This window comes from Homalodisca vitripennis, chromosome 2 (assembly GCF_021130785.1).
Source record: "Homalodisca vitripennis isolate AUS2020 chromosome 2, UT_GWSS_2.1, whole genome shotgun sequence".
NCBI lineage: Eukaryota > Metazoa > Arthropoda > Insecta > Hemiptera > Cicadellidae > Homalodisca > Homalodisca vitripennis.
Genome location: NC_060208.1, coordinates 231,018,855 through 231,034,457, shown reverse-complemented (window position 1 = coordinate 231,034,457; position 15,603 = coordinate 231,018,855). Strand labels below are relative to the sequence as shown.

At 32.8% G+C, this 15,603-nt stretch overlaps 1 protein-coding gene across 1 annotated transcript in view; it reads left to right on the top strand.

Annotated features, from left to right (window-relative positions):
• Window positions 1-229: 229 nt before the first annotated feature.
• The window catches only part of LOC124355477 (dorsal-ventral patterning tolloid-like protein 1), a 40,265-nt gene continuing 24,891 nt past the window's right edge, over window positions 230-15,603 (top strand). Inside the window, exon 1 of the mRNA XM_046806627.1 lies at window positions 230-315. The gene's annotated coding sequence lies outside the window, so the exon portion shown is untranslated. The remainder of the gene's footprint in view (window positions 316-15,603) is intronic.

Genomic DNA, 15,603 nt, shown 5'->3' with positions numbered 1-15,603 from the left:
ATCACCGCTATCGAGGTTGTAACGGTTCATTCCGTTATTTCCCTAAGGGCAGTCCTCACAATACAACAGAGAGACAGTAGGGCATATCCCGCCACAGCGCCGCACGTCGGTAATAATTGGCAGGTCACAAGTAGCGGTGTAGTAGAGTACAGTGGTGGGTATCGTGGGGTAGGTGGGGGAGGCGTCGTGACGCCGGCGCCCTGGGCCACCCCCTACTGCAGTCAGTGTAGTCGTGTCGCCTGGTCGCCTCGCGGGGAGCTCATCATCGATCACGGCGTGGCGGCCGGTCACCTCCACTGCAACATGAGGCCAAGGGTGAGTATCGCTGTCAAGGTCAACTGTATCAGCACTTGCTGATCTTGATAATCAATGATTAGTTTCGCATTGGTAGACCGTAATCAATAAAATGAGATCTTGCACTATTCTAACATGTACTGCTACGAGTATCGGTTTCTATGTTTACCTCACATAGCGATGTATTGTTAATATATCACTATGGAACTGATAGATAAGAGGTTCAGTAAGTGTAAAACATGTTTTACAGTCATTTTTGCTCAATATTTGTAAAGCTCTGGGGCAGGAAATTCGTATCTGTATGTAGGTTACCGTATTGCTCTTCTAAAACATAACGATTCATCCTAAATAAATGTGCTTTGCACTTAATATTCCATACACAATATTACTTTTAAGCACAAGCATTGGTTTTATAGTTTTGCTTAGATAAGTATAATAGTGCGCTTACTATGGGATAATATATCTTCTGATTACATTTATATTTGATCCTTACATTTTTAATGTGCTTATCTTTACGTAACAAGTTTATATGAGTAATCCCTAACCTCACTTTTCATATTAAATGCTCATAGAAGTGTTTGTACTTTATTAAAAAGTGTTATTCAAATACCAAAAAGTATTGTATTTAACTAAAATAGCCGCATTTAAATAGATATAAAACACACATATGACTGACTATATAGTAGCGTCAATGTGATATTTATAACAGTACTTACAAGAGGCCAAAACGTTATGAATAATGTTATAGAACTCTCATGTTGTGATGTAAATGGTCATTAATTATCAATAAAATGTAAATGGAATTCGTTATTTCGCGAACTGACACACAGGCTACTTTATTATTCATTTAAAAAATAAACTAATACAAGGTTCATTAAGTAACGAAATAAAGTACAGTGCGATAGTCTGTGTCGTAACAGAACACTTTTAAGTCAGCTCAGCAAATTAAAACAAATAAAATTAATTAAAAATTTAGAACTAACAGAACTGAACACAAAACCACGTTTTGTATGCTGACATCCTCACTAATAATAATTTAAATAATCGTGATATTCACACATCGAATAAAATGACTATTGGCAAAGGTTTTTATTTTTAGTATTAACGTTATTATTTTTTTAAATAATTATGAAACTACATAACATTCAGTAATATATCTTGTATCCTATCACAGCCCAGTATCTGAGTATACAATAATACTGTGTAAGCCTGCTATATGAGCGACTTTTTCGAAATATATGTTGAAAACGAGGTAATCCTTTCTGCTTGTGTAACGTTTCTTACACTAACTTGACTTCGAAGTATGTAACAAATCAAATATTTAAATGTAAATTGGTTCTTTATGTGTTTAAACATATAAGGTAGATTAATGACTATATAAACCGCTATATACCCACTTGTATTATAACCAAACAATTTTTACACAATAAGATAGGTTTTTAAGAGTTTAAAGTTCTTTATGATTATTATGTAAAACAATAAAGTCGTTAGTATTAGTATGTGTATCTGTGTATAAGATTCTGTGCTCAGTTGTTCTAGGATACTAGTTTTACGTCTAATGTTCGTATAAAAGGCTTCACGAAGTCAAGCGACACATGCCTGATTACTTTCATTTTCGTGTTCATTATTTATCAAGGAAATATACACACGTATGTCTAAGAAGTACTTCGCCCAACACCGTTTACCTCGGACCCTTCTAGTCTACTTTGGACCTAAATCTCTCCCCTTTAAGTTAAACCGTTCTCGATGCGGACGTATCCCGTTCGTCCACAAAATCACGTATAAAGAACTTTTTCGGCCTGCGAAAATGAAGTGGCCAAGCGAATCGAGTTTTGGCAGATATTAGCTCACACAAAGGAAAGGTAATTTTAACTGTTGTCCATTAAACTATCAAGTTTTAGGACTGTATATATTTAAAAGATTAATTATTGGTAATATTAGAAACATTAAATGATCACATGTGCTAGTTGAGATATTTTCTTTGAAACCAAGGGCTGAGCTTTATTCAGATGGCAAGATTAATTCAAAAGTTTACACTATTTTAACACAATTGTTTAAAAGTTTTTTAAAATTGTATTTCAATGTGATTGTCATGAAAATTAAATGACTTATAATAGATACAAATTTAACAATTTAGAGCCCTTAGAATCAATTAAGTAAGGAATTGGGATATAAGAAATGTAATAAAAATAAAGACGTGTTTTTAGTGGCTGTATAACATAATATCGTTCACATTATATATGAACTTTTTATTCTTTAACGAGACAGAATGTTAAAACTAAAATATAGCTGAGAAATACATTACGGAAATGCAATATGAACATTTTAAGGAACGTGAATAAATCAGTTAAACGTTTTGCTATTGATGTGGGGGAATGCCAAATGTATCGTCGGCAGAAATCAGGTGGTCCTAGAGGCTAAAAGGTTCCAAAGCACCACAAATTATCTGAATTGTGGGTTAGGCTAGTTGCAGATGATCCCTAATACGAGTTTCTTTAAGCCTGCAAGTACTATGAAGGAGAAAACAGATGGTATAATAAACGAAGAGTTTATGGAAGTATTCTTATTGCAATCAGTTCAGGACTTACACAGTACTGGTATTGTTGGTTCGTTAACCCAAAATTTTAAAGGCCGGGGAAGATCCTTCAAATTTTGTCGTCTCTTCAAATAATCATAAAATAAAAATATAGTGAATCTCAGAATTCTAAATCTACCACATATTTTTAATATTATATTCTGTGTCCAGTGGACAAGTGATCCTTGAATATAAAATCTTGGAAGTTGCATTGACCACAAAATGTAGTATGCAATATTTTTCTAAGACTGCAGTTTCGAAAATTATTGTGTATTTGAATGGTTTTAGCATATTAAAACTCAGTAAAGTTATCCTCATAAGTTGTGTTTTTGAATTATTGGTGCTACCAAAACAACGGGGTCCCGACCCTGTCCACAGGTTAATTCCACAGGTGTAGGTGTTAGGCTAACCCAATAATTAGGGTTTCAGAAAGTGAGGGCTTCAATACAATATTCTGATTGGAATAAAGATTGGAATAAAGCTCGAATGTTGACTGTAATATGTAGCTTTTTTCACCCAGAATATAGGGACTTCCGGTTATCTCATTACCTAGGAGTTGGAGATAGTTGAGTAGACTGAGATTCGAAGCGTAGCTAAATCACAGTACGATAGATATGGTTTCAGGTGTCTTGGTGTTACAAAGTCCAGAAGCAAAAAAGCGAGACCGGCGTTTGGTCCGAATATACCTGAGACACAGATTTCGAGTGTGTACAAAATTTGGAGCTACCAAATCTGGTTTTTTAAAAATATCTATTAATTATTTATTTACTCTATCGCTCAACCAGGTACTCTATCGCTTTACCTAAAAGTACGACACCAAAGTTGCCAGGTTTTTTATTCTTAGTGTTATTAATCGTAAATACTCTTTTTTACCTTACTTAATTGTAGTGCTGGTGCAATTTCGTTGGAAGAATAAACTATTAATTAAATAAACTCTACCTGGATTAAAAGTGTCTGGATGATAGATGGCTCCAGTCTCTGAGGGCTACCTTATTAGCCAATCAGAGTCCCTGATCTAATAGAGTAACGATTCCAAATGGGAGCCTTTTTTGTTGGAGACTTATTCATAGAAAAAATATAAACCCTGTGATCAGCAATCGTCAAAAGAAAGGAAATAGGTGTTGGTCCTGAATCAATGCATTAATAAAAGCACGTCAGTCATCTAAGATTGTTCATGAAACCACTTAGGAAGAATTTTATTTATTACATTAGTTTATTTATTTAAAAATGAAAATATTTGTTATTTGTATCTTGCCTCATTCCACGATATCAGACTTAAATTTCTCACAGTTCATACCTGCTTTATCCCGTGAAAATGAACGTAATACACTTTTTTAGCCAGGTTTATACTTTGAGGAGTAAAAGATGATAAAGTTCCCCGAATCCTCCAAGAGAGAAACTACAAAATAAAATTTTCTAAATTCATAATAGAGCTCATTGATCAAAGAGCAGATGAGAGCAGCATGACAAACCCAGTATTCTACGCCAGTCTTCGATTCTAATGCTGTCTCCTACCAGCAAAACATAATGCAAAGGAAGGGTCAACGTACCGGCCATTAGGTGAGGTCAATAGAAGTACGTGAGATAATAGTGGGCAACATCCAGACCTGAAGACTCGAAACTGGTATATATATATTATTTAATCAAGTATAGAGCAAACATTAGACAGATTTGTTTAACTGGTAAAAAAATAAGTCTAAGTATTTTTCATTTGTAACATAATCTCCTATTACTACCTATTGCTTTTTATTTTAGAATAGCTCATATATATATATAAATAGTACTGCTACTATGATGCCTAAAGACAGTTATTATACCGTACTATGTGTCCTATATGAACCAATAGAATAGTTATGGTTAAACTGTTGTTATACACTATCCTAATTAAGTAAAATTTTTACAAGGCGGAAAATATCGCTGATGTGTTCTTTTGCTATGATGCAATATTAATACTAAACATATTGCATAGGGCGATTGTAAGTAAATATAATACGTATTCCTACTGTAGTACTCTCTTCAACTGTATAAACTATGTATAGCTATAGCATTTTATGTCATATGTTTGTATACTATAAAAATCTTTCAAATCACTCCGTGCATATAAAGGAAAATAATCACGCGTCAAAAATAATATGATTTTATTGTGGCTTAAATAAACTTTAGTAGACTGTATGAAATTTTTGATATCAGAATAAAAATTATATTTGAATATATTGTGGTAATATTCGTCTAAAATGTTGTCTTTACAGTCATTTAAATACCAATGAAAGTTAATAAATACACATAAGTCATTAAAAATGTAGATAAAAAAATTTGTTAGTTGGAGCGATAAGGTTTTTCAAAGTATGTAACGATTTTATATAACTCGTTGTGAAAAGCGCTAACATGTGCACATATGGTATCAAACTCTATTGTTTATTCATCAATGTATCGTACAATGCAGAAAATAATAGGACAAGGGTTTTCCAATTAGCTTTATTGAATAGTTCTGCTGTTCTGTGGATAACTATTGACGGGATATGTAGTGAACTAGGTCAATGGATCATATCATTCACAGCCAGCAAAGCATCAAGCCTAAGTGATGGCACATTAGTGAGGGATGTGAATGATTGATGGAGCTGGAGTCTTCACATATAAGGGAATTATCCAACTGAGTGGGTATGAAACTGGTATTATAGCCCTTAGAGAATTTAAAACTGAACAAAGTTTCTTTAAAATATTTAGATCTGTATGGATAGCTTACTACTAACCCGGTATGTACTAGGTTGTATGTAGTAACACTTACCAAACTGTACATACAAAATATTAAAATGTATGAATCCTTAAATCGATCTAATCTAAACGTAGTATTTTAGAGGAATAAAAAAGAAATAAAGAGAAATATGGAATAATATAGGGGATATAATTTTAATTTATTATGTTTATCTTATTATGCTTATATTATGTATTCTCAACTTAAGCAAACCAATTTATTCTTAGCACGACGCGTTTTGCTCGATCATGGCATTGTCAAACGCACTCTCAAATAAGTAAAGAACACAGTGTAGGCTTACACACACAAAAATATAACACAAAATATATAAATAAAAAATTCGCCTCGGCGGGTAGTTAAAATCATAATGGCTTTAATTACGGGGAAACCCATGAATATACGGCCAAGTTGAGTCGTGCACGGACTGGTAGCTTGTTCCCGTGCATGGCCCTGGTCAAGACGTCTTCTTCATTATACAGGGTGATTCATAAAAGGTGTGCAATATTTCAGGACTTGATACAGGTCATCAAAACAAGGAAAAAACTCCATTGTACATGGGTCTGGAAATGTACCGTTTACTGTCTGTCTGTCTGTTTGTGTTTTTTTGGGAAAAAAAAAAATTACTACTCAAAAAACCACTTAAAAATACAGAATTCAAACTTAACAGTTATGTTAACCTAGTGTTGGTCCTTTTCATTGAAAAAAATAAAACAAATATCTCATTGCATTTCAAATGGCGGCCGTTTCAAAATTTTCAAATTGTATTTAGCTTTGAAAACGGTTACGTCTTTGACAACAAATTCACCAGGATAAACTTTTTTTAGCGTATTTTATTACCAATTTCAAACATTTTTGTTTCAATAAGATTGAATAACAAATAACAGAGTTACAGCACCAAAACGTAAAAAACAGGTTAAATCCATGCATGCAAGTACATACAACAATGTAGTGGATTTTTACGAATAAACTTTTTAAGGTTCATTATTAAAATAGTGAAACAATATTATAACCTGAAATTTAATATTTATTTTCTAAATTTGTTTTAAGATAAATTTAAAAAAAAGTTCTTAACCAATTGTGAATCCTGGTTTTTTTACATCTTTAAAAAATTTTAATAGGGCTACGTTATGGTTGGGTATAGGGAATTTTCTTACATGGAAATTGTGTAAAACAGCGTAATTAATTCAATGTGTTTAAAAAATTTTATTGAATAACATGATATTTTTTTATTAAGAAATCAATGATTACATTACTGTAAAACTTTCATAATCGTTGCTCAAAGTGGCGTCCTTGTAACTCGTTGCAGATTCTGAATCGTCGTAAGCACGATTCTCTCACCCCTTCAAAAGGATTACTGTCCTTGAATAAGCAGCCTCAACAACTCTAGCTACTAGATCCATTTCATTCTGTATGGGAGTGGTATACACTAATTGCTTCATGTGTCCCCACAAGTAAAAATCAATGGGTGTGAGGTCAGGTGACCAGTGGAGGCCAAGGGACGGGACCTCCAAGTCCAATCCAACGATCTCTATACACTTCATTCAAATGTTGTCTAGCAATCAGGGAAAAGTGGCCGGTGCTCCATCGTGTTGGAACCACATTCTTTTGTCTAGTTTCAATAGGAACATGTTTCAACAGCTCAGGTAAGATTTCCCTCAAAAAAAACTTCATAAGTTTTTTTTTTAACAGGTCCGTTCAGTCTGTTTTGGCAGAATATGTGGCCCAATCAAATATCCGTCTACTATTCCAGCCCAGATATTTGACAGAAAATTTGTGCTGAAACTTACGTTGCACAATTTCATGAGGGTTCTCTTCAGCCCGTAAATGGCTGTTTCGGCTATTAAATATGCCATCTCGAGTAAATGACGCTTCGTCAGTAAAGAGAACATACCTTAAAAAATCGGGTTTATCAACTAATTTGTGAAGGAACCAACGAGAGCAGTCTACCCTGAGAGGAAAATCTGCAGGTTCTAAGGCTTGTACTTTCTGATGTCTGTAAGGGCACAAACCTTCTTCATTTAACACTTTCCACACAGAACTTTTGCATACATCCAAATTATGAGCAATAGCGCGAACGCTGGTGGAGGGGTTTTCTTCTACGAATAATAAAACCTCTTCTTCAAAATCAACAGTCCGTACGGATTTTACCCGTTCTACAACATTATTTTTCAAATGTCCAGTTTCCCTAAGACGAATATGAACGGCACTGAAGACGCTATGAACTGGTGCAGCCTATCTGGAAAGCGCTTTCTGTACAATCTGCTAGCTAATCTGGCATTGCCTGCAGTAAGTCCGTACACAAAGTGAATATTAGCATACTCTTCAAAAGTAAAACGGTTCATATCGTACAAATGACTGTTAAGTTAGAATTCTGTATCTTAAGTGGTTTTTGAGTAGTAATTTTCCCCCCAAAAACACAAACAGACAGACAGACAGTAAACGGTACGTTTACGGACCCATTGTGCAATGGAGTTTTTTTCCTTGTTTTGATGACCTGTATCAAGTCCTGAAATATTGCACACCTTTTATGAATCACCCTGTATATTATAACTCGCTGAAATCGCCCGCACTGTTGTATTCCTATTATTGAGGTTCTGTCATAAATGGGATGGTTCCTGCTGCCAATTATTAATTAAAAATATGTTTCACTCACTTACAAAATGGCCTTTATACTGTATATTTCTATGTCTTATAATCTATTTAATCTTTCTTCTTTGGAGATGTAATATTTGCAATGATGTAATATTTCCATATAATGTGACATGCTTGTTCAAGAATGGTTGCAATTATTCAGATGCTCAGCGAATTTAGACTGTCTTTAAATTTATTTAGGACCGATATGATCTCTTTGAAGCGGGTTTTAAATGTTCTTCCCGTTTAATTAATGTAAAAATGTTCACAGTCAGTGTCGTTCAATCTATGGACCTGAGCTGGAACAATATCTAATTTATAAATTATTTCTGTAATCTTTAATGTTTGTATAATCCACTTATAGTTCGTAATTTTTTAAATTATATTGAAAATTTTTGTTGTACTCAATTTATGTGAACTTAGAGGTTTCTCTTAAAAGTGGTGTATTGGAGTTTTGAGTTTGTTTTTTATATGTAAAGTAAAGTAAAGAATCTCTTATTTTACCAGGCGAAGTTAGGGCTAAGAAGCCCTCTCTAACACTTAACCTATATGTCGATTAAGTTTATAGATTTCTTCCTGATTTTAACCATTGTTGTATGTATGGCTTGTAGGTCTTTATTATGGTCGAATTTGTATGGGATGTATATTATTATTTGTGTATTGTTTTGTTTTTAATTACCTTTTTATAATATATTTAACCTGAACATTTGAAAAATTTAACATTTAACTAGAAATACTAGTAACTACAAATTGAGCTTCAAATGTGACATCTTATTTTATACATATAGACAGTTAAGAGAAACTGTAAAAATATTTTTTTTACATAGATGAATCAGTATAGAAGTTTATGATATTACAATGCATTAAATAATTCAATTGTTTACCTGAAGGCAGAAAAGTTTGGTCAAATATTTAGGTGCTAAATGATTAGTATCACTACTTTAAATTGAAAATTTGCAGCATTTTTAATATTTCACTCTTAGGTAATGATATCTTCTGCTAAGGTAAATATGTAATTATACACATTTTAGTAAAAGCTTTACTACTGTATGATATACATTTGACAATACAATTATAAAGTAGGCTATGCTAAATTTCCAATTCATAAATGTATAATTTGCGGTACATCGTGTAACCTACTACAAGATTAATTTAACTAGAATTTAAAGGGCATATAAAAAACTACTCAATACTGATAGGGTTATTTTTATGAAAAAAACTATTTTAAATTATATTCATATACACCTTTAGACGGTTTCGGTGAAGCTCACAAAAACAATCCCTAATATCTAAATGCAGAGCTTAGCTGTTCGTTGGTTCAGCAGAGTTGGCACATATACCCGGTTTTATGAGGATTACGAGAATGATTTATGGTTGAAGATTTTACGAAGCAGATTCATTTTAGTTCACTCTTTTGGTAAACGAAATGTTTAATGGCTTTATGTTAGCTTTAGGGAAATCACAGTTCAATTTACGTTAATCTAAAAATATTGCGGAACTTGGAGTCCAGTTATCCAAATAACTTTGATGTATTTTTAAAATATGTAACTGAGTGATGGCAAGTCTGGGTTAGGTAAATAAGGCTGTTCTTTTTATATTAGCTCACTAGTTGACTTTAACGTTGACGTTTAATAGATCAAACCATGTGCCTTGATCGTGGCCAGGGCAAGCTTACAAGCCACCGTTCCCCTTCCTTACAACACGAAAATGAGGGGTACAGTCTAAAGCAAACAAACTGATGCAATTCCAAGAGGGAGCGGCTTGTGTGGTCAGTGGCGCATAGTTTTGGAGCAGGCTGTACTTACTCGTGTTGTGAGAGCGGTAGGCTATTGAGGGAGGTGGGGGGGCCTGGTATTCTCCCTTCACCACTTTCTTGCTGAATGGTTCGATCTGTAGTTTATTCTGCGAGTTCGTTCATTGCGATGGATACAGTTGAGAGAAGTAAATTATACACTACAAGAACAGATATTTGTAATTTGATTACTTATATTTTCGGTTAAACGTCTTTTGAAATGTTATTTATATTGTCACATTTAAGTTGTTTCCGTTAAAACAATACTCTTGTATTATATTAAAAAATATTGAGCCTATAGTTAGTTATATTAGGGACATGTTATTATGACGATCAATTTTGACTATTCCATTTTTATAGGTGCCATTTGCACTTTGATTTGTTTCTGTATAGATGGTAGACGTTTCACACCCGCCAATCGTTAATATCCATTTAGTAACATGATGTGTAATATTATAAGACATTATATTACAAGGAGTTCATTCCTCTCCTTAAAATAATTCTTTTATGTTACGTTAACTAAGCTTTAAAAGAAAAAAAATTGTAACATTAAAATTATATTGTTTTAATGTCCAAATTCTGTCGAGGGTATAAATATTATTTCAAAAAATGTCCACACAACCTGCATTGTGATCTAAGGTAGACGAAAACGACACCTGAACCATAACCTCAAAAGTATATAACTTTTTCCAGCCTCAATTTATAATAAAATGTCAAATAACGGATATAAAGATAAAATAGTTATCTCACTTATCATACAGGGTAACTTAATGGACATTTTTTATGAATAACTTTTAATTTATTTGCATTTTCCAACATTTAATAAGATTATATATTCCAAGATTGTCGGCGCACCAAGTAAAATAATCATTGCATTGAGTGAACATTATGAAAAACGTAGCATCTGATCCCACCCAAAAGTAGGAAGATCGTAGTACACCCTGAACAACTGTCTTAGATAAACACCCAGGACCCAGGCTTGAATCGCCCAAAGCTAAGGGGAATCATAACATTTTGTAAAGTTTCAAGATATTGCTTAATGTTTTAGAGCGATACATTAAAAATGCCATCTATAAATAAAACAATTGTTATAAAAACAAATATTTGCAAAAACCTTATGAAAATCGTCTTAATTGTAAATTAGTTATGCACCTTTAATTAAATGTATTCTTTCAAAATAACAATGACTTTAATTTCGATATTACCTTTTCTTCTCACTGTAAAAAGGATATGATAACATTATGTATTCTCTATGCACGTATTTTAAGGGTACCGTAAATAGACTTTAAAATATAAATATATGATGAAATATATATATATATATAAATATAACGGATTATGGCTTAACAATATGTTGAAACTAAGATATTAAGTATACAATATCCTTGAAAAAAGTAAGTTCTAGTATGGACGAAATATACAAGTGCGATTTTAATAGAGCATAATCTCTTGTTAAATACTTGCCACAGTGTATATAGAAAGTAACGGCGTGAAAGGCGCGTCATGAATAACAATTAATTAAACAGACCGCCCACATTTAGCGTGACTAATAACAGCGTGCCAACAATAATGACGACCTTGTTTATTTTATGAGCTTGTTACCTGAACGGTAATGTTTCCGTTACACGTACTGTGCGGCCGAGTGGGAGCAATTATAGTCACACAGAATATCCATTTATCACACGCACACACACACACACGTGTGTGATATTCGCATATTGATAGATGATATACTAACATTGGTTTAACCGCGATACACAGGCCTAAATCTCTGCTCTGTACCTCATGGTTGAGATAGGTGGTTTAGTATAGAATGATTTACACTGAAATGTTGTAACAAAACTTAAACTTTATATCTCGTTACATGCTACCCATTTATCACACGCACGCACGGGTGTGTGATATTCGCATATTGATAGATGATATACTAACATTGGTTTAACCGCGATACACAGGCCTAAATCTCTGCTCTGTACCTCATGGTTGAGATAGGTGGTTTAGTATAGCATGATTTACACTGAAATGTTGTAACAAAACTTAAACTTTATATCTCGTTACATGCTACCCATTTATCACACGCACACACGTGGTGTGATATTCGCATATTGATAGATGATATACTTAACATTGGTTTAACCGCGATACACAGGCCTAAATCTCTGCTCTGTACCTCATGGTTGAGATAGGTGGTTTAGTATAGCATGATTTACACTGAAATGTTGTAACAAAACTTAAACTTTATATCTCGTTACATGCTACCCATTTATCACACGCACACACGTGTGATATTCGCATATTGATAGATGATATACTAACATTGGTTTAACCGCGATACACAGACCTAAATCTCTGCTCTGTACCTCATGGTTGAGATAGGTGGTTTAGTATAGCATGATTTACACTGAAATGTTGTAACAAAACTTAAACTTTATATCTCGTTACATGCTACCCATTTATCACACGCACACACGTGTGTGATATTCGCATATTGATAGATGATATACTAACATTGGTTTAACCGCGATACACAGGCCTAAATCTCTGCTCTGTACCTCATGGTTGAGATAGGTGGTTTAGTATAGCATGATTTACACTGAAATGTTGTAACAAAACTTAAACTTTATATCTCGTTACATGCTACCCATTTATCACACGCACACACGTGTGTGATATTCGCATATTGATAGATGATATACTAACATTGGTTTAACCGCGATACACAGACCTAAATCTCTGCTCTGTACCTCATGGTTGAGATAGGTGGTTTAGTATAGCATGATTTACACTGAAATGTTGTAACAAAACTTAAACTTTATATCTCGTTACATGCTACCCATTTATCACACGCACACACGTGTGTGATATTCGCATATTGATAGATGATATACTAACATTGGTTTAACCGCGATACACAGACCTAAATCTCTGCTCTGTACCTCATGGCTGAGATAGGTGGTTTAGTATAGCATGATTTACACTGAAATGTTGTAAGAAAACTTAAACTTTATATCTCGATACATGCTACCCATTTATCACACGCACACACGTGTGTGATATTCGCATATTGATAGATGATATACTAACATTGGTTTAACCGCGAAACACTTTAAAAAACTTTAATTTTATATCTCGCTTTATAATATATAAGGGCATCGAGTTATAATACAAATATTACAGGGGTTAAAATAAATCCTAATTATTTAGTGGGAAAATATTCATTTTTTGGAAAGTGTCTTCATTTACCATTTTGAGTGTACGTATTTGACTGAGCGTTGTTGAAGCTTATCTTTGAGAACCTGGAATAATTTTATTTTGCCTGTCTGTAAACTATAAATTTTTAAATGAAGCTGCATTTCACGTAAATGTCTTAGCTGAAGTTGTGTACAAAATGAATACATAGTGTATATAATATTTCATTCATAAGATATCCTGTGGACAGCCAGATAGATAGGGGCTCTGTATGAACACAAGTTATTTCTCCCCCCCCCAGTCCACCCATTCAAAAGAGAAATTGTGCCTACTCAGTGATACGTTTGAATGACGCTTAACCTTCTATAGGGTGAGTTGTGGTCCCCATAAATGGACCATAATGAACTCAAATTCGTTTAGGTAGAATTATCGATTAATACACACTTTATTGTCGTTTTCATCGTATGTAACAGACAAATATTTAATTCAATAAACTTCCACCAGCATTATATTTGTATTATATGTAATGCTTCTTTTAAAATATCTTCTCGTTTCTTTCGAAAAGGATTCTTTAAGAAAGTGTCAAACCAATAAATTTAACCGAAAACATGAATGCCTTTTTTAGGAGATGCAATTATCGTTAATGCTTAAGACTTACTGAGATATATTCGTAATGTATTTTCTAATAACTATAAGTTGGAAAAAATCATATGGTAAATACAAGAGACTATACAATTAATTTAATATTTAATTTTACAAACTAAATAAAATAGCATTATGTATTAGTGTGTTTTCGTATTAATAATTGCTTAGTTTTTCCACAACTGTTACTGTTTGTTTGATAATACTTTATTTAAAACTTTACCCTAAAACTAAAAGTTAAGGATACTTATGCCTTTAAATTAAATATATTTGCTATGGAAAAGAATATGTACTGTGGCTTACAGTTTACTCACCGTTTTTACGTTTATTAGTAAAGGGACAAAAGTAGAATAATAGTTAAGGTTTTGCGGTCAGATCTTATGATCCAAGTAACAGAAAATACGTACTGTGTGAAAACTTTCATCCGTACAAAAGGTATACAAAATTAATTCATCAATGAATTTAATGAAAGAAGTAGTTTAATCTGCTAATTTGAGTTATATTAACATTTTTGCGTAGTTATGCCTAGTTAATCTTAAATATTGCAAACCGATTTGAGTTAAAAATGGCGTTCTTGAAATATATCTAGAAAATTAGAATTTGTATAACGATAAATAAAAAATAATTATTCCCTTTAATCAGAGTAAACGGTTCAAAACAATTCCCAGAAATTGCATAGGGGTTATTTCAATGCCATGGTATTGATTTAGAAACCAGCTCATAGTAACCTTTAGTTTGAGTTTTCTGTGAATGTTTGGCTAATACAGTGTGTCTACCTTTTTCCCAGAGGCTGTGATGAAAAGCTTTGAACATCTCCCCAGCGTGGCAGTTTCTCGCGTCGTTTCCCTCGGCCGAGTCGCGCCTCTTCAATCATTCTCAAAGCACTTTCTTATGTCACCCCTCTCTGCTTTAGTAACACTGCCATTGAATGATACGTTGTCAAAATTATAACATTTTTTACTCTAAAATTTAAGTTTTACACATTTTCATCATTAGTGTTATACGAAACATATACATTGCGAATCAAGTCTCATATTGATAAATCTATAACTTAGGTAAATTTTTTAAACTTGAATAATATTATAAACATAGAATATAAGTTAAAAAGCGCAATAAAAATATAAAATTTATGGATTATTTAAAAGCGTTTTTATTAAAAATAATTATGACGCCTATAAATACATATTTTTCTGGAGCGTTTGAAGAAAATAAAGCTTTCTAGCTAAAAATGGATATTTCTATTAAGTGTATGTTAGTTTAGAAGGGGACATAATTATTGTATTTCATTTCATCATGTCGTTCTAATGACCGTATAGTGATTAGTGGATAAACAAGTCTGAAAGATTGAAGAAATTGATAAAGTAAAATGGAAAGTACTTTTCTTTGTTTAAGGGGGTTCGGTATGCCCTATCCTTCCCATGTTAATTTGGCCAATTTTATGTACCTTTTTCTCAGAAACCTTTAAAGCTATCATCATCAAACTTTAGGACACTACTATTTAGACCTTTGTTAACATTTAGAGCGGAAAAAAGTTAAAAAAAGAAGTTTTTATTTAATTTGTTGTAAATAAAAAAATTTATTAATTTTTTGTAAAATAATTTATAATTATAATTTTTTTAATAAAAATTTAAAATAGATTTTTATAATGTCTTCCGCTCTAAATGTTAACAAAGGTCTAAATAGTAGTGTCCTAAAGTTTGATGATGATAGCTTTAAAGTTTCTGAGAA